The sequence below is a fragment of the Papilio machaon genome, chromosome 25 (assembly GCF_912999745.1).
Source record: "Papilio machaon chromosome 25, ilPapMach1.1, whole genome shotgun sequence".
In the NCBI taxonomy this organism is placed as follows: domain Eukaryota; kingdom Metazoa; phylum Arthropoda; class Insecta; order Lepidoptera; family Papilionidae; genus Papilio; species Papilio machaon.
In genome coordinates this window covers 5,222,299-5,246,213 of record NC_060010.1, presented here as the reverse complement: position 1 = coordinate 5,246,213, position 23,915 = coordinate 5,222,299, and the positions used below count along the sequence as shown (strand labels likewise).

The 23,915-nt window shown below is 33.5% G+C and overlaps 1 protein-coding gene across 1 annotated transcript in view; it reads left to right on the top strand.

Moving 5' to 3' along the window:
- Positions 1-993: 993 nt before the first annotated feature.
- The window catches only part of LOC106719215, a 35,023-nt gene continuing 12,101 nt past the window's right edge, over positions 994-23,915 (top strand). The window contains exon 1 of the mRNA XM_014513503.2: positions 994-1,192. The gene's annotated coding sequence lies outside the window, so the exon portion shown is untranslated. The remainder of the gene's footprint in view (positions 1,193-23,915) is intronic.

Sequence of the window (23,915 nt, the reverse complement as noted above, 5' to 3'; positions counted from 1 at the left end):
TAAAAAATGCGAATGTTTAGATGGATGGATGGATGGATGTTTGTGTGAAGGTATCTCCAAAACGGCTGCATGGATTTCGATGAAATTTGGCATAGATGTAGAACATAATCTGGAAGAACACATAGACTGCTAATTATGTTTTTTAAAAGCGCGCGGACGGAGTCTCGGGCGACAGCTAGTTAATACTATAGGAAAAAAATGCTGTTTTGTATATAAACTGACAAAGGCGTCAGGCATAATGATATCGAGCAAAGAATTCGTTGGACATTAATTTTATGTTTCGAGAAGTAAAACAATTGAAAACAATAAAGCCAGTTAATTCAGATTCTGTGAACAATTATTCAAACTACAATAGTGCCCGAATAACTTGTTGTTGAAATATCAAACCGTAAATGTTTAAATTTATGTAAATGCGGTCTTTTGTTATCAGTTTCGTGACAGCGGCTTTGACAAAAATAAGCATAAATAAATCAAATTGTAAATAATAATTTAAATAAGTGGTAAGCCCTAGTATCATAGACGAGACTTCAGGGAAGAATCCGAATCGAATGAGTACACCGTAAGAAAATAAATATGTGCTTCGAATTTGCTTAAAATGTTGTCAAAATTTGTCACCTTTGTCTCTCGTATTCAGTAAGAAAATATTGTAACTTTTTAAAACACGTCAAAAATAGTTATTTTTTCATTGACCTTCAACTTTAATAAACTGCAACAAAAATAACATCCGAATTACGAGACTTTTCACCACTTTTTTTTTCGTCAACTTGTCAGATTTATACTGAAGTAACTTAAAATTACTTAGCTAATCTAAACTCCGTACTAAAAATATGACTATGCACTATAAATCAAATCTTAAAACTTAGATTTCTGTATGATAACGAATTCGAATTTGAAATCTCATATTTCTAATGAGATTTGACGCATGCGCGGTTGCGCGCAGTCTGTCACACATAGGGTGGGGGTAGAAGACCTTTAGATGCGGCGGGGCTTGCACGCTTCATCCCCTAAAACTACGCGAGTGTAGAAAATAATGCAGTGAGGTGTCTAATAAAAATTGACGAAAAAACATCAAGTGATTATTTTCCGAACCAGTGAAGTGAACGCATTTGGAATTTTCCAAAGAATTCTTCGTAAACGGACTGTGTTTTTTCTTTTTTTTTTCATTTTGCGATGTGTGTTCGAAAGTGAGAGGGTAAGTTTTTTTGAATTTCATTATGATTCCCTCTTGAAAGTTTTACGTAACCTGTTCTATTTTTTCAAGAAAAATATTTTTTTTGTATTCAAATAAGTATTTTTGTGTGTGTTTTATTTAAATTTTCACAATCGGATTTTTTTTTAATTAATATTATTTGAAGTTATGTAGTATTTTACTTTGTAGGTGATAGGTTATCGGTTAAGTAATTCTTTTCATACTTTAACGACGGTCTATGTTGTGGTGGTGGATAGAAATTACAAATTAAATAAAAATTGTTCTTTTAAATTTGTACTTTGAAAAATGACAGTTGAAATTCGTTTCTCCGTTCATCGGAAAGCATCATTCTAATACAATATTTTCTATTTCAATTTTATAGTCTGTAATCTTGTTTTTTTTTTTTTGGATGTCTTTACTATATACTCTATAATATGTGTTTTAAAACGATAATTAGAAAATCTAAAATTTTGATAGCCACATGTTAAGTTTCTTAAAAAAGTGATGTAATTTATAAATGCGGTAGTTTAGGTGTATGGATGGATAAATGTTCGTACATCTTCAGAATAGCTCAACGGATCTCAATGAAAATTGCCATGTATATAGAATAGTGGTAGATCTCGCAACAACAATATTTGTTGGGTGCACGAATTGGCCGGCTCGCCCGGTGAAATACCAAGACCACACAGAAGACAGGCGTGAAGTGGAAGCAATTCCGCGTACATTCTGATGAGTGTGGTGCTGGAGGCCTAATTTTTGTCCTCTTTCCCTTCCCACCCTTTTCCTATTAGGAAAGGATGGGAAGGGGAAGTGGATTTGGCGGAAGAGGGGACGCATAGGAAGGGGAAATATCCTCTTTCTGGGCGTTCCCTTCACCATTGATTAAAGGTAGGCAACGCATCTGCATTTTTGGATGTCTATGGGCAACGGTCGCCTCGCTATTTTGGCGAATTCAGATGGCCGTATGCTCGATTGTCTCCTTTTGATATTAAAAAAAAGAGCCTGGAAGAACGTATAGGTTACTAATAAAGTTTTTTTTTTACTTCCACGCTAACGGTGTTGCTGGCGAGATCTAGTCTTATGTAAAATGGCAACTAATTTTAAATAACCTCCTTCTTTTTGAAGTCGGCTAAAAGTGACAAAAAAATTAAATAGAAAAAAATTGCGTAGAAAACTGGAATTTTCTACTATTCTTGAATTTTTACTTTATGCTCTGACAAAATGTCTCCTAGACTAAAGATTACTTTGCACTAGGCAAGTAATTTAGTCGAACACTGACTAATATAGTAACTAAAATACCTACTCTCTACTACCCAAAAACCGCCCACATTACTTCTTCGTACAATACACAAGTAAGAGATATTTTACAAGATCAATGGAAGAGGTCAATTTTAACTAAAAAGACGGGTTCGGACATGTTCAGTTTATTAGGAAGTAAGCAGTGACAAGTAGTGGAAGGCGATACTCGCCGAACAACAAAGAATTTAACAAAATGGATTGATTCTACTAAAGTATTTGCTATTCGATTAAATTTCCATTATTTGGACACGTTTAGTTACTAAATTATTAGGTACTCGTCTAAATTACTACATTAGTGTTGACTAGGTTTAAGTTTTGCGACGAACTAAAGAAAAAAAGATATAAAAAATACTGGTTACATTAAATATGATATCTGTAGATATACACATTAAGAAAAAAAAGGTTTAGTATTACAGTACTAGATAAAAACTTACTAACTCTGTCTACCATTGTTTATTTAGTAAATTATTTATTTTAATTTAATGTCGAAGTATTTGTTTTGTCGTTGATGTAATCTGCAACTTTCTAAAAGCTTAGTTTCGGAAGTTTGCTCTTCTGTGTAACCTATTTGTTGAACGGTGTCAGATAATCCAATAAAATACTTTGAATTTCATAGCCTACTTTATAAAGGAAAGGGGATTTATTTTCTGCAAGGAAAGGGATGAATTCAATAGAGAAATATCACGTTTTCTGTACTTCCCTTCTATCCTAGTTGCAGATATAGGCAAAGATCACTTTGTAATTTTAGCGGAACTAAATGATCCCTTTCTTTTCAATATTTAGTTTAAAACAATATATAGCTTTAAATGGATAATTGTTGGAGCAAAAGGTATTAATAGACCGCCCAAGAAGATCAGACGGATTGGTCAAGATTGGGCAAATTGAGGTTAAGAAGCACATGAATTTATAACAATCAATTTTTCTTTAATTATTATCCGAACATTTAAATGTCTTATAATAATTAAAAAAAAACATTTACAATAACCATGTAACATTAGCTTTGTTACAAATGAGCACTGAATTTAATATATTTCTTGGCAGCAACAAAGAAATGCTTTGTTTCTTAGAGCGGGAATTTCTAAATTAGAGAATAAATAACTAATGTAACGTGAAATATAAAACATTTTGCGAAAGAAATCGTTTGTTTCTTTCTTTCGTATTTACATTCATATGAATGTAATATTTCGATGCAATTAAAAAAATTGACAGAAATGCGAATGTCCTTAGTTGGAATCCTACCATGTACTAGTAGTGTGTAATTGAACAAGCTGCTAGAAAAATTATTAAGATAATGTAGCACTATAAAAGCTCGCGAGAACGTTGGTGGTTCAGGGGTTAAGCACTTGACTTGTAATCTGCAGGTCCTGGGTTCGAATCCCGCCATGTACCAATGTGTTTTTCGATTCTTGATTTACATATGTACATTATCCGACGTTCTTACGGTGAAGGAAAACATCATGATGCTGCACATATCTGAGAAGAAATTCAATGATATGTGTGAAGTCAACCAACCCTCACTTGGCCAACGTGGTGAACTATGGCCTTGTCACCGCTAACTTAGGGTAGGCTCCGAGCTCCTCGATGGGAACTTATAGTGAGCTGATGATGATGATGATGAAGTGTATTTTACAATAAAAAGAACATAACATCAACAAAGGTATATTTTATTTACGTAACACATAACTCACCACTTGTTAAGCTCTTAGATTATAAATCGTGGTTCAGACAGTCCGGTATTACCCCAAGAGGAAAAACGTTAGGAAAAAACGAAGACAATGACGAAGGGTAGAACAAACTGAACATGTTTGTTATTTCCGACCCTTTTAGGATTCAGTGACCTTTACTATTGTTCAACATTAGACTATGGAAGGTATAGGGTGGAATTTAATAAACTAATTCTAATGAACCGAATTTAATGGCGTTAATTTAGAAAAGGTAATTTAATGTCTGTTTTTTGACGCACTAACCATTGGTTTCTGAGACTGGTCTCTCAAGAAATATCGACGGGTGAAAGGCTATTTGTTTTAAGCGACTTTTTTTGCGATATTGATATATATATATATATATATATATATATATATATATATATATATATATATATATATATATATATATATATTGATATATATATGTCAATATCGCAAAAAATTTCGCTTAAAACAAATAGCCTTTCACCCCTCGATATCATGTTCCTTATCTTTGACAAAACAGAGATGATAATATGTTTTTAACGGGAATTTAGTCTCTGAAACCTACCGTTAGAGTTATAAAATGTTTAATGACTGTGTCCTTTAGGCTAGACTAGATTTAGTAAGAGAAATTTACCCTATATATTTCCCATAACACCTTTTAAACAATAGTTATATTTTGATAATTGAATTTTAATAAAAGAGAAACATAGTTAAGTTCGTAATAACGGATTTGTCTGTGAATCTATTGAAAGCTAGATTTTCACGCTTTCTAAAACTCTAATTGGTTTTGCGAACAAATCCCAGAGTATCCTATTCCCAACTCGGCATTGGATTTATAAACAGATTATCCACAAGTAAGTTGTAAACAATGGTGTTGGGTTTCAAATGATCGTGTTTTGTTCAGGGATTAGTAATCTTACTAATATTATAAATACGAACGTTTAGATGTAAGGATGTATGGATGTTTGAAGGTATCTCCAAAACGGTTCAACGGATCTCGATGGAATTTTGCAAAAATATAGAGTATAATCTGGAAGGACACATAGGCTACTAATTAAGATTATTTTTTTTAATTAGAGCAAATGGAGTCGCGGGTGACAGCTAACATTTATATAAATGGTTCACCAAAGATCTAGGTTAGTAGTTTTTAGAAATTTTAAAGTAACGAAACATTTATTGCCATCTTCAAGTCATGGGCTCGTTTCCAAAAGAATACAAAGAGAGGTCCCCAAGCAACCTCAACACTATTTCTAACACTGTAGTAGTTCATTCAAACTACGTAGAATTCAGATAGACTCTAACATTTTTGCTTGAAGAGGCGTTATTAATACAGATGTGTTGAGGTAAAGAAATGTAATAGAAGCTTTTAAATTATTTACAACCAATCTGAATCCTTCACAAATGATGAAAATTTTCTTCAAAATAGTGTATGTATTAAAATTAAATCTTACTAATATTATAAATACAAATGTTTAGATAGATGTATGTTTGTTTGAAGGTATATTTGAAACGGAACAATAGATATCGATTAAATTTGGCACAGATGTAGATCATAGTCTGGAAGAACACATAAGCTACTTTTTATGTTTTTTTTAATCCCGCGCGGATAGAGTCGCGGGCGACATCTTGTTTGTAAATAAATTAATAAACTGGTATTATTTTTTGTTATTCTTATGTGAATTAATATTGGATTCCAAAGTATGTAATATCAGTTATAACGAAAACTTATAGTGTGATCCATAAAACATATAGGTACTTCTAGATGAGTAGTGAAACAACGCAGTTTTTTTTTTTTTTTAAATTGACGCCAAAGCAATAATTATTTTCAAAACGTATCAAAGATTCCCAAATCATATAATTTTGTAATTTTAAAAATAGAATCCATCATGCCAATCCGACACCATTCGACCGGATTTCGGGAAAATGTGGAATTTCTTTTTTTTTTTGTAAATGCGAGGACCGGATAGAAAAAATTGATAGTCAACTGGTTGATCGGTCACGGGTCGGAAATGATAAATGGGGCGAGTCGTCTCGTTGACTTTAGACTTGTATCACGTTTACCCAACGAAAACCCTACGAGAAATTGACGTAACAAATTGATTATTTTTCTTACAGCTACCATCAAGTTACATAAGTTCAAGTTTTTATTCGACTAACTGTAGGTTTCTGAAATGTAAATCTCCGTTTAAAACATATTATTTTCTCTATTTAGACTCTAAATAGATATGGATGACGATATGTTTTATATAGACGTTTTGGTCTCAGAAACCCACTGTTATTGGTGCCAATGCTTTTCTTACACATATTTGAGGGTTTTTATGTATATAAATTTCTTGTGAAATGTAGCATAAAACGCTCTAATTTTGAGAAGTAAAGTTTCTTTAAATTCGTATGCTTCCTAAGTAAGGAAATAGAATCAGTCTTTTTTTTTTTTTTTTGTTGAAACTCTTTCACTCGGTAGAAAGGATAAAGTCCCAAATCGTATTACTAATTTACTACATTAATCTTCAATCTGAATAATGGTGACTTTCATTCACATATTCTTGATACTTGCAACAATAAAACGCAGACAATACTCTCAACTCGTTTAATTATTATAACTCAAACAAGTAGACAATGATCAGTCAAGCTGTAACGAGGCCGCTTGAATAATGGACACGGCCGAGTCGTCCGCTACGTGTCTCGACCTCTAATAGGACAACTATTCCAATTAACTTCAGTTGTACCCGCGCTGCGCTCAAATTGATGAGGTCGCGTTATACTGAAGGAATTACTGTGACCTCAGAAAATTACTGAAGTCACCCAAAATGTATCTTTCCCTTTTAATTATTATAATATTAATTACATCAAAAGGTAAAAAGATAACATGGGATAAATAAAAAGTAAAAACATGAGAAGATATGTAAATCAAGTGCTGCAAAACTATCTTTGTAATTGATGAAAATAACTATTGCAGCTTAAATATATCACATCGTGTCGAGATTGTAGAGATGGCCATATTTACGGTCAACAACGTTCCATCGTATATAATACCCTGCAACCGAACGTGACCAGGATAACGAACAGTTCATACGACAGATCGTATCGAATAAATTAAATGGAATAGATACAAGTACACTAAATATATAGAGATATCAAAATTGTGCAGAAAATCCTTCAGATCTCGAAATCCATGATTCTATCCTGTTAATTACTCTTCTTCTTCTCAATATATCCTTATTAGAAAGTATAAGAAGGAGTTATAAATAGTGGCAACGATAGGAACAAGATCTTTTTAAAGCACGTCTTATCCCTGTCCATAATATTTGGTAACATTTTGACTTATGACGGATGACTATGGGCAGCGGTCACTTTGCTATTTAGAGCGATATAAGGTCGCTTGCTCGTTTGTTAACTTGTACATTAAATGCAAAGGCTTTTGAAAACTGCTCGCTTGTTGCATATATCTATTTTGTAACAATAACCTTGATTTTTTTGTTACTTTTTTCAAATGAATTGCTATTGCTGTCTGTTCTAAATTGTATTCGCTTTCTCTTTCTACTGTTGAAAATATGGCAGGTTATTTGTTTTTAACTTACACCTTGTTCGTTAGCATGTTTGCATAAATTAAAAAAGTTATGGCTCTCGAGAGAAAGTTTTTATCTTAGTCTCACAAGTTCTTGAAACTTTAGCGTTTTATTACTCACTTATCTTGATAAAGAGGTCTTTGAAGGAATTTATGCTGTGTTTTTTATGCATATGGGTACATAAAATCCCTCTCTGTAATTTTATATAGTACTAGCTGTCGCCCGCGACTCCGTCCGCGCGCAGTTAAAAAACAATGAAAAATTGATGTTGGCCGATTCTCAGACCTACTGAATATGCTCACAAAATTTCATGAGAATCGGTCAAGCCGTTTCGGAGGAGTATTGCAACGAAAACTGTGACACGAGAATTTTATATATTAGATAAGGTGACAAGCGAGCAAGCAACCATCGGAATAGCGTAGTGACCACTACCCACAGACATCCTCAATTACAAATGCTTTTCCTACCTTTAATCAACAGAGGATTTTCAAGTATTAAAACCAATCGATCAGTATAAAAAATGAAAACGATCTTACTGTAAGATAATTTAAAAAGTTTTCACTTTATTTTAAAATTGATATCGTAAGGGATAAGGTAGAAAATATTATTTTAAAACGAAAATGAAATCCTCCAAGTTATAATTACTTGTAAGTCTTCTAAGTATTCTCGTCTTTATAAAGGACTTCTAAAAGTAATTATATCTCGTAATTTAACCACACTCATTTATACATCTTTTGTTTTTTTTTTTTTTTAATTGTTTTTATACAAAAAATATTTGCCTCAAATCATTGTACCTTCATTTTATTAATGAAAATTAAAAGTGACAGAAATATAGACGAAGTTAAATAAGCTAGCGCTTGACCACGATCCCACCTGATGAAGTGATGATGTGGTCTAAAGATGGTACGTAATGTCTTTAATGACGTCACCACGTGTAGAACAGTAAAATCGTATCTCTGTATTGTAATACTGAATTCTGAACTGTATTGAATTCTGACCTATAATATTAACAATGATAAAGGTGCCTTTCACGACATGACGTCACGCTTTCTGATTAGTGTTTCGTATTACGTTACTGAATGTATTTGTCCATAATTCTTAAGCAAAGTTTTGTGATTTTCTCCACAATAACTGTTACTGTGTTAATTATTCTTGGTATTAGGAGTGGGGAATCTTCGTAAGATACCTTGTCTTTTGGAGGAGAGACAAGGTTATATGAGATTACTATTCACTAAAACCCCACAACCAACCACAAGTGAGACTGCGAGGGTCCAGGTATCTTCAATGCAACGCACCGGCACCATATTCATCCGTTCCTAGATTACTTTTTGTTCCTATACACACAATAATAATCACTTTATGTTCTTTAAAGTGAGTCATTCATCACCTTTACAGTCAATTTGAGGCAACATGTTTCAACGTTTAAAACATTCTTAACAGCAAAATTAAAGCGTTAAAGTACAAAGCGATAGGTTTTTATATCTCCTACTTGGAACTTTCCTCTTTATTGTCTAAGAAGCCGTGTGTACGCTATCTAAATTAAGTTTTATTTTATGTCTAGTATAAAAGGCTCGATGAAGCTAGAAATTACGTTTAAATGGGACTGAAGTACTAGTAGTCGTAGCTTCGTTCGAGTCCTTTTCCATTAGTACTTTTAAAAGATCATTGACACAATACATCTAAAGCAACTAATCGAATTGATAGACCAAAAAATTTTGTGCCAAAAATATATGGAGGCAATGAGATTAAAATATTTATAGTCGTTGGTATGCCCATTCAAGAAACTCGCTCTGGTTGCTGAATAGAAGTAGTTAAAAGATTATTGAATGGTGATCACATACAGGCATGAGTAGGGTCTGACTTTTGTGAGGATAATTTGGGCGAAGCCTTGCTTCCAGCTGTAGACGACTGTTGGCAGATACGTACCGTGTTCATCACCTCTGACTATATGTTAAAAGTGTGACTACTTGTGCTTTGTGACCACGTCTGAATATCTGTGACTTTGAGTGCAAATTGTTCTCATTTGTAATGTTAATTTGTAAATATAGTAAGATATATTTATATCAAAGTATTATGAAACATCAGATGTCAAGCAGATGCGTTTGCTCATTTGTCAAACTGTTAACTTTATATTTTATGGCACAGTTCCAGATTACGTTGCGCCTACTGACTTATTCTGATTTAGTTATGAATTGTTGATTTACTTTAGCATTTTTATATATTAATAATATAAATATTTTATACAATTTATCATTCCAAAATTTAACCTTGACTTCTAACTTCTATCGAATTTAGCTGTAACTAATCATGTTGACACCTGAGGGAAAGTAGTTCTTACGTCTTCACTATAGTGACATATTATCTATATATATAAAAAAAGTCGTGTTACTTACACTATTTATAACTCAAGAACGGCTGAATCGATTTGACTGAAAATTGGTGGGCAGGTAGCTTAGAACCAGGAAACGGACATAGGATAATTTTTACCCCGTTTTCTATTTTTTATTCCGCGCGGACGGAGTCGCGGGTAAAAGCTAGTATTTGATATATCCGAGTACATTACGTTCTTGTGAGAGACTTATCAAAGATATCTTTTGGCACAAATGAAGTTTACGTCACGTCCCAACTAATTTGCAAGTATAAGAAAATGTCTTTCACTAACATTGCTATTTGCTAAATAAGGTTTTTCTCCGAATCGAGTAACTGCTAAAGGGATATTAAAGTTTTTTTTTATGAACCAAAGAAGTTGGCTGCTTTATTGTTAAAGTATCTGGATGTCTTAAATATTTTCGATTAATTTTTCAATGTGATATTTAGAAAGACAATGACGTTGTTTTTCTTTCTTTAACTTTTTAACTCTCTGGTGGTTATTTGAACTGTTGATTTGACAATAATTAGAATATGTAACTTCACTCTAAAAGTAGACAATTTTAGAATAAAATATTAGTTTAGGTTTGACATTTTGATGCCGTATATTTTTTTATTACATTATAAGTTGCCAAACGAGCGAGCCACCTGAATTCGCCGAAATAGCGAAGCGACCGTCGCCTATAGACATCCACATGACAATTGCAGATGCGTTGCTTACCTCTAATCGACGGAGGAATGGACGCACAAAATAAGAATATTTCCCATAACTATGCATCGTCTACTCCGACAAATCCATTTCTCCTTCATATTCTTTCCTTATTGTATTAGTATAATAATCAATAATAATCATCCTCATATTATTTTCACATGTGATTTTTTGTGATGAATAACACAAAAACTGTTGCAAACTTTCATTGATATTATTGATATAACTGTTCCATCTAAAAATGTTCATAAATACGTATACTTCAAATCTGTGACTTCGTAACGGAATCGGACGAAAAATTTGAATAAAAAGATTGATCACCGCGATGAATTCCTTTTAACGTGGGCCCTTTACCCGGTATCATTAATCAGTTCGGATAGTGTCAGTGAATCGACGGAATTTATCACGCGAGATCCCAGTTCACGGCCTAGCCCTATAACGTATTCTGATACATTTGTCATCTAATAGAAGCTCTTTTGTAAAAAAATATTACGTCGAGTTTTTCCTGTTACTGGTTACTTAAATTGTTGCTTTTGATATAAATGTATGGGAATCAAGTGTATGTGTAGCTGGTTGTAAAAAAAACTCAACTCGTAAAAATACGAATTGAGTGACATCTCGCTCGAAACAACCGGCTCAACCAATTAGGCTACAGGAGGTCAAACTGGCGTTAAAATTCAACTGTTTAAATTGTACTAACAATAATTTCCAAGCTAGTTATCTAATTTGACCTATATTATTTGTCTAAATAGCGCTAATTAAAGATAAAATGCGCATTAACGTTTGCGGATAACCGGTTTGGCGATAAGCGGTGGCGCTGGCATCACATTAACTCTAAAATATCGCACAGTGGTGCCATCTGCCACCTAGGTCTAACTATCATTTGAATGCAAAGTACCGATTACAATCCAACTTTATACAAATGCATTCAATAGATTTTTAGTGTTGAGTTTATGTCTCTCTTTTGGATTTTGTTAGTCGATACATTGTCTGACTAAAAGTGAAATTTTGCAATTGTACAATATGTTGTTGCTGTTTTATATAAATTATATCTTAAGTTTTCTATAGTTTTCATCTTACATCTTTTTAATAGTTTAAATGTGAATGCTTATATAGATAGATGGATGTTTGTTTGAAGTTATCTCCAGAAAATCTCAATGGATCTGGTTGAAATTCGACACAGATGTACAACGTTATCTGGAACAACACGTAGGCTTTGTATGATCCTGGAAATAAGTACGGTTCTTGTAGGATACGTTTGATTCATATATTTACTCGATGACTCCACAAACAACTTATTAAAATTAGGTACAGATATAGGACATAGTTGTTTAAACTTTCCTGAGATCTATTAATAAATTATATTAATTAAGAACGGCTTAACTCAAGTGTGATCGTCCGGTGACGGCACCGACTAGTTTCGGACTTGATTTCCCAATTCGTACCTAACAATCACCCTGAAGATGGACCCCCGACGGGTCCGAAACTAGTCGGTGCCATCACCGGACGATCACACGTGAATTAAGCCGTTCTTAATTAATTTATAGGACATAGTCTCTGATAATATACGTGATACTTTTTATCCCTTTTTTTAATTCTGCGCAGATGAACGCGAGGAAAAGCTAGTGTTAAATAAAAATGTGCGTCTAAGACTCTTACACATTGTATTTGAGAGGAAAATGCTTTCATCCGCAAACATTTGAAGGGGAAGGAAAATGTGTGAATTGACAATATTGGAATATCTTTATGTGATTGTTGGGATTTCATGGAAATTTGTACACATTACTGACATTCTATTTTCCCACGGAAAGAAACAACTTTTGCTCATCGAATGCGCAACAAATTTGTAAACGGTTTTTTAAATGAAGTAAGTTGCGATAACTTTTATGTTAACTTATAGATATGCATAATTCTGAGGAGTGTATCTTACTCGTTTAGATGGATGGATGGATGGATGGATGTATTACCAGAACATCTAAAAGGATCGCGCTAAAATTTTAATAGTCACACATGAGTAATTTCTTGTTCGAATCCATTGTCAATAGGTTTTTACCTTTTTTATTAAAAAAAAAAAAAAAATCTTGTAGACTTATTAAAGTTCATTGGTCAACTACTTTCCTATTAAATCCTTTTTTATAGAGAGCTCTTTTATGAGAGACGGTGTACTTTTTTCTTTATTTCCTTTCCATATTTCCGTCGAAGCCAGTGGCTATTACTCCTTCTTCTTTTTTAATAGGTGTACCTTTTTTCTGTTCGTTATACTCGTAGTAATTCTTTGCTAACTAAGAACTAATTTATAAAAATATTCCAGAGTTATTTAAAAAGAAGTATTTATGTATTTATTACAAAAACGGCTGTACTCAGTTGTTTTCTGGTGTAAATATCGACCAGTTCGAAGTTCGAAGAAGAAGACCCTAATAAAGGAATCTTGACGGGGTCCAAACTGGTATCTTTTGTACATTTATTCATAAAGGATTATAGCCGTATTATTTTTATATAAATTATTTTCTTCTTTATGAATGAAAGGTGATTAACAAAGGAAAATTATAGCGCAAAAGTGAGTGGCAGCGTTAGTCGGGGCCGTCTCAGACGGAACTTATGCTATCCTGATTGATGAAATCCAGAAGGGCGGTATCAAGAGGACCCGAAACCGACGTACAAGCGAGAGAGGTGTGTCAGTGCCGTGACAAATGTGTTGTTACTTCTTTATAATTTACAACACTCTACGAAATTATATTGTCATCCTGCTCGTTCTCTTGCAATAAAACTGAGATAGTAATATTTTGTACGTATCTTTCGGTATAAGAAACATACTGTATACTTAATATTTCAATGTCATAAGTCCATGAAAATAATTTAATGTACCGAAGAATCGAAACAGAAAAAATTGGGGTAGGCAACATGAATTTGATTATGGCTTGGTACCTGATGGTACCAAGGTTTGGATTATTTGTATTTAATGATATAGAGTCGTGTTACGTTTTCTTACGACATTTTAAGTTTCGATCCAATCTGTTTAAAGCTTAATGTATATTTTAAAACTAGCTGTCACACGCGACTCTTTCCGCTGGTAATAAAAAAAACATAATAAGTAGCCTATGTGTTCTTCCAGGTTATATTCTACTTCAATGCCAAATTTGTCGTTCATTGAGATTGTTGGAGATACCTTCAAACAAACATCCATCCATCTAAACTTTCGCATTTATAATATTATATTAGTAGGCGGTCAAAGGGTTTAGTTTAAATAAACAGTATCTAACTGATAATTATTAAGGTAGCACAGAAAATATTTTCTTCCTACTAGGTAACTAGGATCGTTGCTTTAAAAAATCTAGGAATTACATTTTAACTGACCTATTTCTCTACAAAACCCGAACGCCGATTGAATTTTCTCAACGAATCGTTCATAGTCAAGCCCAAGGCGAGAAAATAACTTCGATTGCTAATTGTTCGTGTTATAAATTGAAAGTTACAAACTAGCCAGTATTAGATTAAATATAATAAAGTTTTTCATTGCAGAATTTTGTATTCAAACTGTAAGTACTAAATATTGATTTCAAAATTTAGAAATAATCTATGAAAACAACGCATGGAAATTTTAACACAAAACTAAAGATGATTTGATACTTGGTAGGATTTTATTAACAAAAAATTGTTATAAGAAAAGTATTTTTAATTTATTTATTATTTTCCCTTACCAGTCTCAGATTTAGAGGCAGAGCAAAAACAAGGTGGAAAGATGTAGGGCTTACAGACATGGGTGACTGCCAAGTCTCAGACGAAGATTTCGAGGAAAGAGCGTAGTGGAATAGATTAATTAGTAAAGCTGATCCAACCACCATATGAGATCCAAACTAAGCAGAGAGAAACAGAGAGTGTGTTATTTATTAATTCAAGGAAATATAGGTAAATTTTATTTTCGAATAAATTACATTCAAAAACTTGTAACAGACGCGTGTCAGTCCTAGAACTAAGGAGATCATAGCCTCTTCTACAAATTTACATTATAAGAACTTTTTTTGGTCAATACTTGGCCTTATATAAGACAAACTCAATTTAAGTCCAATCGTGTTTCATTTCGCTTTGGTCTTGTATAACTACGTTTACATTATTCAAGGCGTTACGTTATTGCTTGTGTTGTTCATTTGCGGGAATGTTGACTGATCTTTCTTGTTTAATTTTCTTACTTCCATTTTTCTTCGATGCTCAAGAAAATTATCATTTAATGGTTGCTGTATTTTTTACTTCTAATATATAAAATTCTCGTGTCGCGGTGTTTGTGGTTAAACTCCTCCGAAACGGCTTAACCGATTCTCATGAAATTTTGTGAGCATATTGAGTAGGTCTGAGAATCGGCCAACATCTATTTTTCATACCCTTATTAAGTTTTTTTTAACTGTGCGCGGACGGAGTCGCGGGCGACAGCTAGTTATATTATAATTTCAAAGGGAATATTCATTGTAAAGTAATTTAGACTATTTCTTCGAAATAAAATTCGTAAGAACTAATCAACGAACGAGTTGGTACGATTCCTGCCGCAGAGTTTTATCACAGACCGCAAGGTACTATCAAAGTCACCCGGATGGCTGGCACTAAGGGTCCTTCGAGAAGCGAGTCTATCTCTTTCTCAAAGGCAGGCTACGCATCAGCAGTTTCTTTGATATTTCGGATACCCATTGGCGTCGATGATCACCCTGATGTTCACACGACTCATTTGTCCCCTTCTCTTAAAAAAATATCGGTTTATTAGTAAATTAAGAGCTCAAAATGTCTAACGTGAGTTGGAGAAAATGGTAGGTAATGTTGTTTTAGAATTCTTGTTGTTAATTTGCTACATTTACCTATAAGAATATATGATTTAAATTATAAATTTCGGTAACATACAAAGTCCGTAACATGAGAAGAAAGAATATCTGCTTTAAGTCAGTAAAACTAAAAAAAAAAACATTTTAAACAATCACAGAAACAATTCAGTAAACTACTGTATGAATGTTGTTTTATCTCTCGCAAACGAAGACAACACAATAGTTAAAAGTAACTAGATGATAGCAGCAACATACCAATAAATTCTGGTATTAGGTTCCGAAAATTTTCGGATGAACCTCAAATCTGATAGAAATTTATAACATCTACTTACCCTAAAATAGCTGTACTTAATAAGACCATGAGGATCTCATTGAAGCAAAGATAAACTTTTATCAGAAATAGGAATCAAGACATCAACTTTTTCAATAGCCAAAACTCCCATTAGTCCATTAATGCCCTTTGATCCGAATAAACTTTCTAAGTTCTCGACTTGAGTACACTCGACATATTTGAAGAAAGTTTTGTTGAACTTGTCATAGTAATTACAGCTTTTGCTTTGATAACGAACATCAGAAGGAATAACCAATGTTAAAGAATTCCATTCGTTATCACTTTGTGTTATCGAGAATTCGTTCTACACATTCAAATATCTTATTTTGAGATTTGTGCTTGTACAAAGTTATGACAATCATCGTAGTCATTTTTTTATATCAAAAGGTGGCAAACGAGCAAACGGCCACCTGCATTCGCCGAAATAACGAGGAGACCGTTGCCCATAGACATCCGCAAATGCATGCGTTGCCTACCTTTAATTAACGGAGAAGGGGATGCCCAGAAAGAGGATATTTCCCCTTCCTATGCGTCCCCTCTTTCGCCAAATCCACTTCCCCTTCCCATCCTTTCCTAATAGGAAAAGGGTGGGAAGGGAAAGAGGACTAAAATTAGGCCTCCGGGACCACACTCATCAGACGAAACGCGGAATTGCTTCCACTTTACGTCTGTCTTCTGTGCAGTCGTGGTATTGCACCGGTCGACCCGAGCAATTCGTGCACCCAACAAATATTGTTGTTGCGGGATCTACCACTTTCATCATCGTCTATATACCCTTTTCCTTACGGAGGTCATCATAGTATTTACTACTTTTCACGCTAGTACATCGGGGCTATTCACCATTACAAATAGCTCACATTTCGAATCAAAAGACCGGATTCTCAGCTTTGCAGCGGTAGCAACTGTTTTCCATTAAAGCGTTTGTATGATTGATGTGCTTACATTGGTTCCTATTAGAATATTACATAGCGGTCATTAATCTTGTATTCAAGTGTTTTTCTCTGTCCTTTCCTATATAATATGAAAGTTATTTTTCGATTTCAGGGTGAGAAATTAGAAGAAGCGTAATTGTTAGTCTTTCTTTCCTGAAATGGGGGCTTCCTCTTGGAAGTAGGAAGGTGTGAAAAGGGAAATGCACTTGCTGGGGGTGTGTAGGGAGGGGAAATATTTTTCTATCTCATCTTCTGTCCATTTAAGGTAGGCAACGCATCACCAACTTTTCATCTTGTTGCAATATCTATGAGCAGCGGTGGTATTAGGTTAGGGAGATCAAGTCGCCGTTTGATAGCAGTTAGTTCATTTGCCAACTTTTACCAAGAAAAACTAAACTGATTATAAATACTGTTAATCATAGACAAGTTCCCTACATAGGAGAGAATAAATTGTAAAACATATTTCCTTATTCTGTGACCTTTGAGGTTAAAAAAAATTAAAACAATAATAGCCCGTAGCCAAAATATTACATATTAACTGCACATAAGAGAAATAGGACAAAGTACCAACATAAAAATAAACTGTAGGGTTAATCGTTGGATACGCCAGAAATTACTTGCTTGGGACCTTTTTTACGTTATATTTTCCTTATAATATCTTCATAAGTTAGAGGCTGGCTTGTGAAATATTGTGAGATTATTATATTATGTGTCCCGAAGCGAATTTTTGTGTTCAGCAATTTCTCACACGATACTCGTGAATTTTAAATTACTTTCTATTATCTTACTTCTTACTAATATTATAAATGCGAATGTTTAGATGGATGGATGAATGGATGTTTGTTTGAAAATATCTATAGAACAGCACAACGAAACTTGATGAAATTTGGCACGGTTGTAGAACATAGTCTTTTTTTTAATGCCACCTGCTGGTAACGAATTTTAAATCAATATGGCCAGTTGTTTTTTGAACATTTATTTTTTTTTCTTTACCAGCAAGGTAGGCAAATGTAAAATTACAGCCATCATATCAGTATATTTTCGGATAGAACTAACCTCGAAGGGGAAAAATACCTTGTTTCTTGAAATCATTCTGACTATTACGAACTTAGATACAATAGTTACATTGTGTACTTTTATTGATATAAAGTTAATAGCATTGTCTACAATTAACATGTAAAAGTTGTAAAGTATTGTATATTCATGATAAAATGTGTAACTTGATACTTGAAGCGGCTTCACACAACAATGTGATCCCAGTGATGCGTTCACAGGATACGTGACCCGGATATATATCCTTTAGTAACTGTAACAACGATAACGATGTCTATACTATCAAATATGTAGTAATCTATAGATAAAACAATGTTTGTCCTTTATGCATTCTGCCACTGAATAAATTTTAATGACATTTCGGTAATATGTTCTGAGGAGGCCAGATAAAAAAAAGTAGCCTATGCATTCTTCCAGACTATGCTCTACACCAGTGTTTCCCAAAGTGGGCGATAACGCCCCCTTGGGGGCGTTTGAAACCTAGGAGGGGGTGATAAGGGGCCCAAAAAATGGGGGGCATTGAAATTAATTAAAGTAATGAAATTGTGGTTTTTAAGTTTTAGGGCTGAATAAAAATTAGGGTGCTCTGAAATATAATTGATTTTCAAAGGGGGCGGTGTTAAATAAGTTTGACAATCACTGCTCTACACCTATGCCAAATGTCATCGAGATTCGTTGAGCCGTTTTGGAGATACCTTCAAACAAATATCCATCCATCCATTCACATCTAAACGTTCACATTTATAATGTCAGTAAGATTTATTTATTGTCACTTTATTGTTTACATTACCACAAATAATAATTAACTAAAACCATGTAAATATACATGTAAATATAGAAAAGGGCAGGGTACTATGAGCGGTATCTACCAGGCAACCTAGTAAAACAGGAGAGGTACACTAAGATCATTAGTAGGGTAACAAGAAAAGAAAAAAAAAAGTAAGAACAAGAATTATGCAAGATATAATATATAATTAATGTTATTTTAAGTTATTAAGTAATATTTGTATTAAATCTATGACTTGTACCCAAAAAATCTAGATTTTTATGTAAAATACAAGGTGACAAGCAAACGACTTGATTTCGCTAGCAAATTAACATGTGTGATAAATATAAAAGAAAGTCGTGTTAGTTACACTATTTATAACTCAAGAACGGCTGAATCGATTTGGCTGAAAATTGGTGGGCAGGTAGCTTAGAACCAGGAAACGGACATAGGATAATTTTTACCCCGTTTCATATTTTTTATTCCGCGCAGACGGAGTCGCAGGTAAAAGCTAGTCTGTGATAAATTAAGAGTCAGAGGAAGCAAAGTGGAACATGATATTTCCCTTCCCATTTTTCCTTATTAGAAGAAGAAGAGTAGAAAAGGAAGAGGACTACAATTTGGCACGATGATATACTTAGAACTACAGAAAAAGATAAATATACTGTTCGTAAGAAACGGGATTCTTACCACGATTAGGCTGTTTGTCAACCCGTGAACATGGCGCATGCAACTGTGCCGAAATAACGGAAGCTTATACAGTACCGTTACGAACAGTATATTAGTAAAAACCACGAAAGTCTGAAGTTATACAGAAAAAGATTTCGTAAAATATATAACAGTGTTATACGTTTTTAACATAAATTTTATCAATCAATCAAGTCAGTAAATAAATAAGTATATAAGGCAATAAACCCGTCTAACGTGACAATTTTACTCGCTGTACATTAAATCAGATCCTTTTCAGAAATGAACCCTCGGGTATTGTACGAGGCGCGATATAAATTCTAAGCAGAAATGACGCCTCACCCTTCTTATATTGACTTTTGTGTATACATTTATATACAGGAATATAGAAAGCTTCTGATGAAAATTTGTAGAAAAACATGTCTCTGTGTATATAAAAATTCCTTATTTTAAAATACACACTAAAGCATCTAAAAATGATCTAACAAATAAAAAAAATTACTCACGAAAAACATTGTCAGTTGGATAAAAAGTCTTCGTTAAATGAAGGTCAAATAAATAACGAACCGACCAAAAAACACAGTGCTAAATAAGGACATAGGGTCGATAAAACGTAACGTGACTATTATATCCTAATTTAGACCTCTATTAAAATTGGGCTTTATAGCAACTGTCCTCGCTTCAATGGTTTAATTAGATTCATCTTACCATCCTTGTTCATTAAAGTCTCCTTTACTTCTACACTTAAGACCGCCTTTCTTATACCTTAATATTTAATAGTGTCAATGTGAAATTCAATACAATTACTATGTCTGTTATCAACCTGCTCTTATCACTATGGAGGGTCGGCACAGTACTCCTCCATACATCTCTATGAGCCGTCATATCTGAATTTACCCCCTTCTTACGCATATCCTCTTTCACATAATCCGTCCATACTTTCTTTGGTCTTCCTCTACCTTTATAGCCATCCACATTCAATCTCATTACTTTTTGTTTATATGAACATCATCCCTCCGCATAACATGTCAAAACCACGTTAACCTTCTGCTCCTCAATTTCTCGATAACTGGCTAACTAATTACTATGTCTGTTTCGCACAATACATCCTGTTTTGTGTACAGGGCTCATGGATTTGATAATTTGATATCACCCTATGTATCGGACAATACAGAGTGTGTTATTCGATATACCTACAGAGTGATGTTTTTTTTAATTTTCAGTAAATAGTTTTCAGGTTAAGATTAATCTGATAAGTAAGTCCAATATTGGTTGTATATTGAAATAGACTAGCGGCTAGCTTTGCTTAACTTGTCGTTGGTTTCTGAGACCTAAATCTCTATATAAAACATATCTTCGTCCCTCTCATTACCTTTAATGAAACAGTAATAACCATATCAGTCTCAGAAACCAATGATTAGTGCAGGCATTTGTGATCGTGATTAAGTTACATTTAAGCGTAACTTAAGACTTGTCAGGGGACTACCACGCTTTTCTAACTCAATTAACTTTCATCGGAAAACCTTGTTTTCAACAAAATTAAACTCGGCCATAAGTAAAAGGAATTCCACTAGTTGTTTGTGTTTATTTGGGACTTAATGTTTTTTAAACTAAAAGGCTAGCCTTATAATTTGATTTTATATAAACTTCAGCTTCAAATTTTATTATTATTTTAGGATTATTATTGTAAAATTAAAAATAATATCAGTATTTTAACATGAGTAAGTAAAATGTTTTTTTTTTTATTTCATCGTTCTAAGTATTGTAATAGCAAATGAAAAATCCAAGCCGTCTAAAGGACTATCGGTGTCTTTGTACTGCAGTTTGAAGTATATTGTGCTCAACCGTTACCCTACAAAATATATTACTGTCTGTAAAATATATTGTATCTAACTACTCAAAGGTTGCTTCAAGCCTTTTGTAAATTTAAGACAATAAATCTTTTACCCTATTCAAGTCCACGAAGTCAATTGTTCTAAGATGCTTTATATAACTCGACTTAATATTTCAAAAACTTTGTGAGGGTAAAACGTCTTCATCTATTACAACGTTTTGAGAAATCACAGGCGTTAGGACGTAGTAAAAATGGCATGACGCCAGCGCTAATAAATTGCGACTTTGTATGGCATTGTGAAATAGCCTCGCCCAGCACAATGGGGCAAATCTATCATACGTTATAAACAGAAGGGTAATTCAAGGACAAATTATAGCTATAAATATGTATATGTCAATATTATGGAGCGATTTGATCGTATGTTAAAATAAATATTAATAATACATGTTAATAGAATAGAGTTTGAAATACATAAATAATATTTATAACGTTAATCTTCTATTATATAAAATTCTCGTGTCACGGGGTTCGAACTTGAACTCCTCCGAAACGGCTTGACCGATTCTCATGAAATTTTGTGAGCATAATCAGTAGGTCTGAGAATCGGCCAACATCTATTTTTCGCGTTTTTTAACTGAATTTCTTAGGTTAAAATTAGCGAAGTGGGCTTCACAAGTTGAGCTTTTAATTTCTATTTTCTTTATGAACAGTTTTTCCGATTCTTGAAACCAAATCATTGTATGATTTTCTTAACGATCTTTGTTTTAACCAAAAAAAAAAAGGAAACTCTTTACATATTCTGATACAAAAGTCGAGAATCGAGGAGTTACAGAAATGTAAAAAGAATTATTAATCGCGCTGACTTTTAAAGTAATAATTCTTTTGCAATTGCAAAGACTCGAAGCGGGTTCCGTGTGCAAGATCTCGGATCCGACAGTAATTTGCTGCGTTACCGCACCCCCCTTCCGTTTCCCCATCCCTATCCGGCCTACCCCTAAGAGCCTGGCGAGGATAAGCAGAATTCATACTGAAATTATTTTTATAGAAGTCAGCGAATAGTTCATAGCGCGATTCAAAATGAGCCCAGCGACATCTAGTGTGAATATGAAACTATTATCTAATATATAAAATTCTCGTGTCACAGTTTTCGTTGCCATACTCCTCCGAAACGGCTTGACCGATTCTCATGAAATTTTGTGAGCATCTTCAGTAGGTTTGAGAATCGGCCAACATCTATTTTTCATAACCCCCCCCCCCCATTTTTTAACTGCGCGCGGACGGAGTCGCGGGCGACAGCTTGTTATACATATATTCCTAGAGTTAACTTAATCTAATGTTGTTTGAAATAAAGTTTTATTAAAATCTATTTAAAGTAAGCTTCTGTAATTTTCTTTTCAAGGTCTTGTAGACGAATGATTCCAGAAAATAAAGTAGTAAATATCAAATTGAATGACATTAAGCAAACAGGCTTTCCGAATTCGAAAAACAATATTTATTCGTTTCGAACGAAGCAGTAAAGGAGTCGTTATAAGAATTTAGTGTGGCGTCGCAGTCACATTCTGGAGTAAATTGAATTTCACACAAATAGAATAACGTTACTAGTCGTTGACGAAAATGTATAACCTTGGTTTTTAAAACTAACGTCTCTATTTGCTTTTATACTTTAGTGATTTTATTTTGCAGATTTTCATTTGTCCTACTCTTTTTTCTATGTCTATGTTGTGTTGTTGTGTTGTCTACGTATTTGTTTGTCAGCTTTTCCCTAACCACAATACACAAACCTTTTCAATACTTTTTTGTTTATGTCGCCATCATCTCTCCACATCTCTATGCTCTTGCCCGTAAATTTCTGGGAACCGCACGTTAACAAATGAGTAACACGTATGATTTTTTTATTAATTTTAGCTTTCTCTGCTTCTACTCCAGAAATATTCTTCCCACAATTCTGTACTCGCCATATGATGAAAATGTTCCTGAAATTTTCGCTTGATATATTAATCTATTATGGATCAACAATTACTATTTATACGGATCGTAAATAAATAAAAAACTCTAACAAAGATTACTTTCAATATATCAAATACTAGCTGTCGCATGCGACTCCGTCCGCGCATAAACAAAACAAAACGTAATAAATAGCCTATGTGTTCTTCCAGATTATGTTTTACATCTGTGCCAAATTTCATCAAGATCAGTTGAGCCATTCCGGAGATATCTTCAAACAAACATCCATCCATTTAAACATTCGAATTTATTTATTATATCGACATTTGTTGATATATCACAATGTACGAAGCGTGGAAAGACCAATTACTGTGATGAGAAACCATATTGTTTTTCCTTTCGAGTTCACACAAATGTAAGAGGCAATCTACTTAATTGTTTCTCGGAAAAGCGAAATTGTAAGAGCAAGTCGAAACGCGAACACCCACGCTTCACGCATCAATAAATGCAATTACAAGACTTTCTTTACATTGACAATTCAGTAAACAACGTTCTTTAGAAGAAGTCTTATCCTGGAATATTGCGTCTCAACGGATCAAAGCGTTTAATAAAAGTGGCTTATATTCATATACAAAATGTAATTTTGTATCTCGTAGTTATTTTCCAATTATACCTTTGGAATATTAATAAAAGATGTTAAGAGGAAGAAATAGTTTTTAATATTGCAAAAAAATATATAACA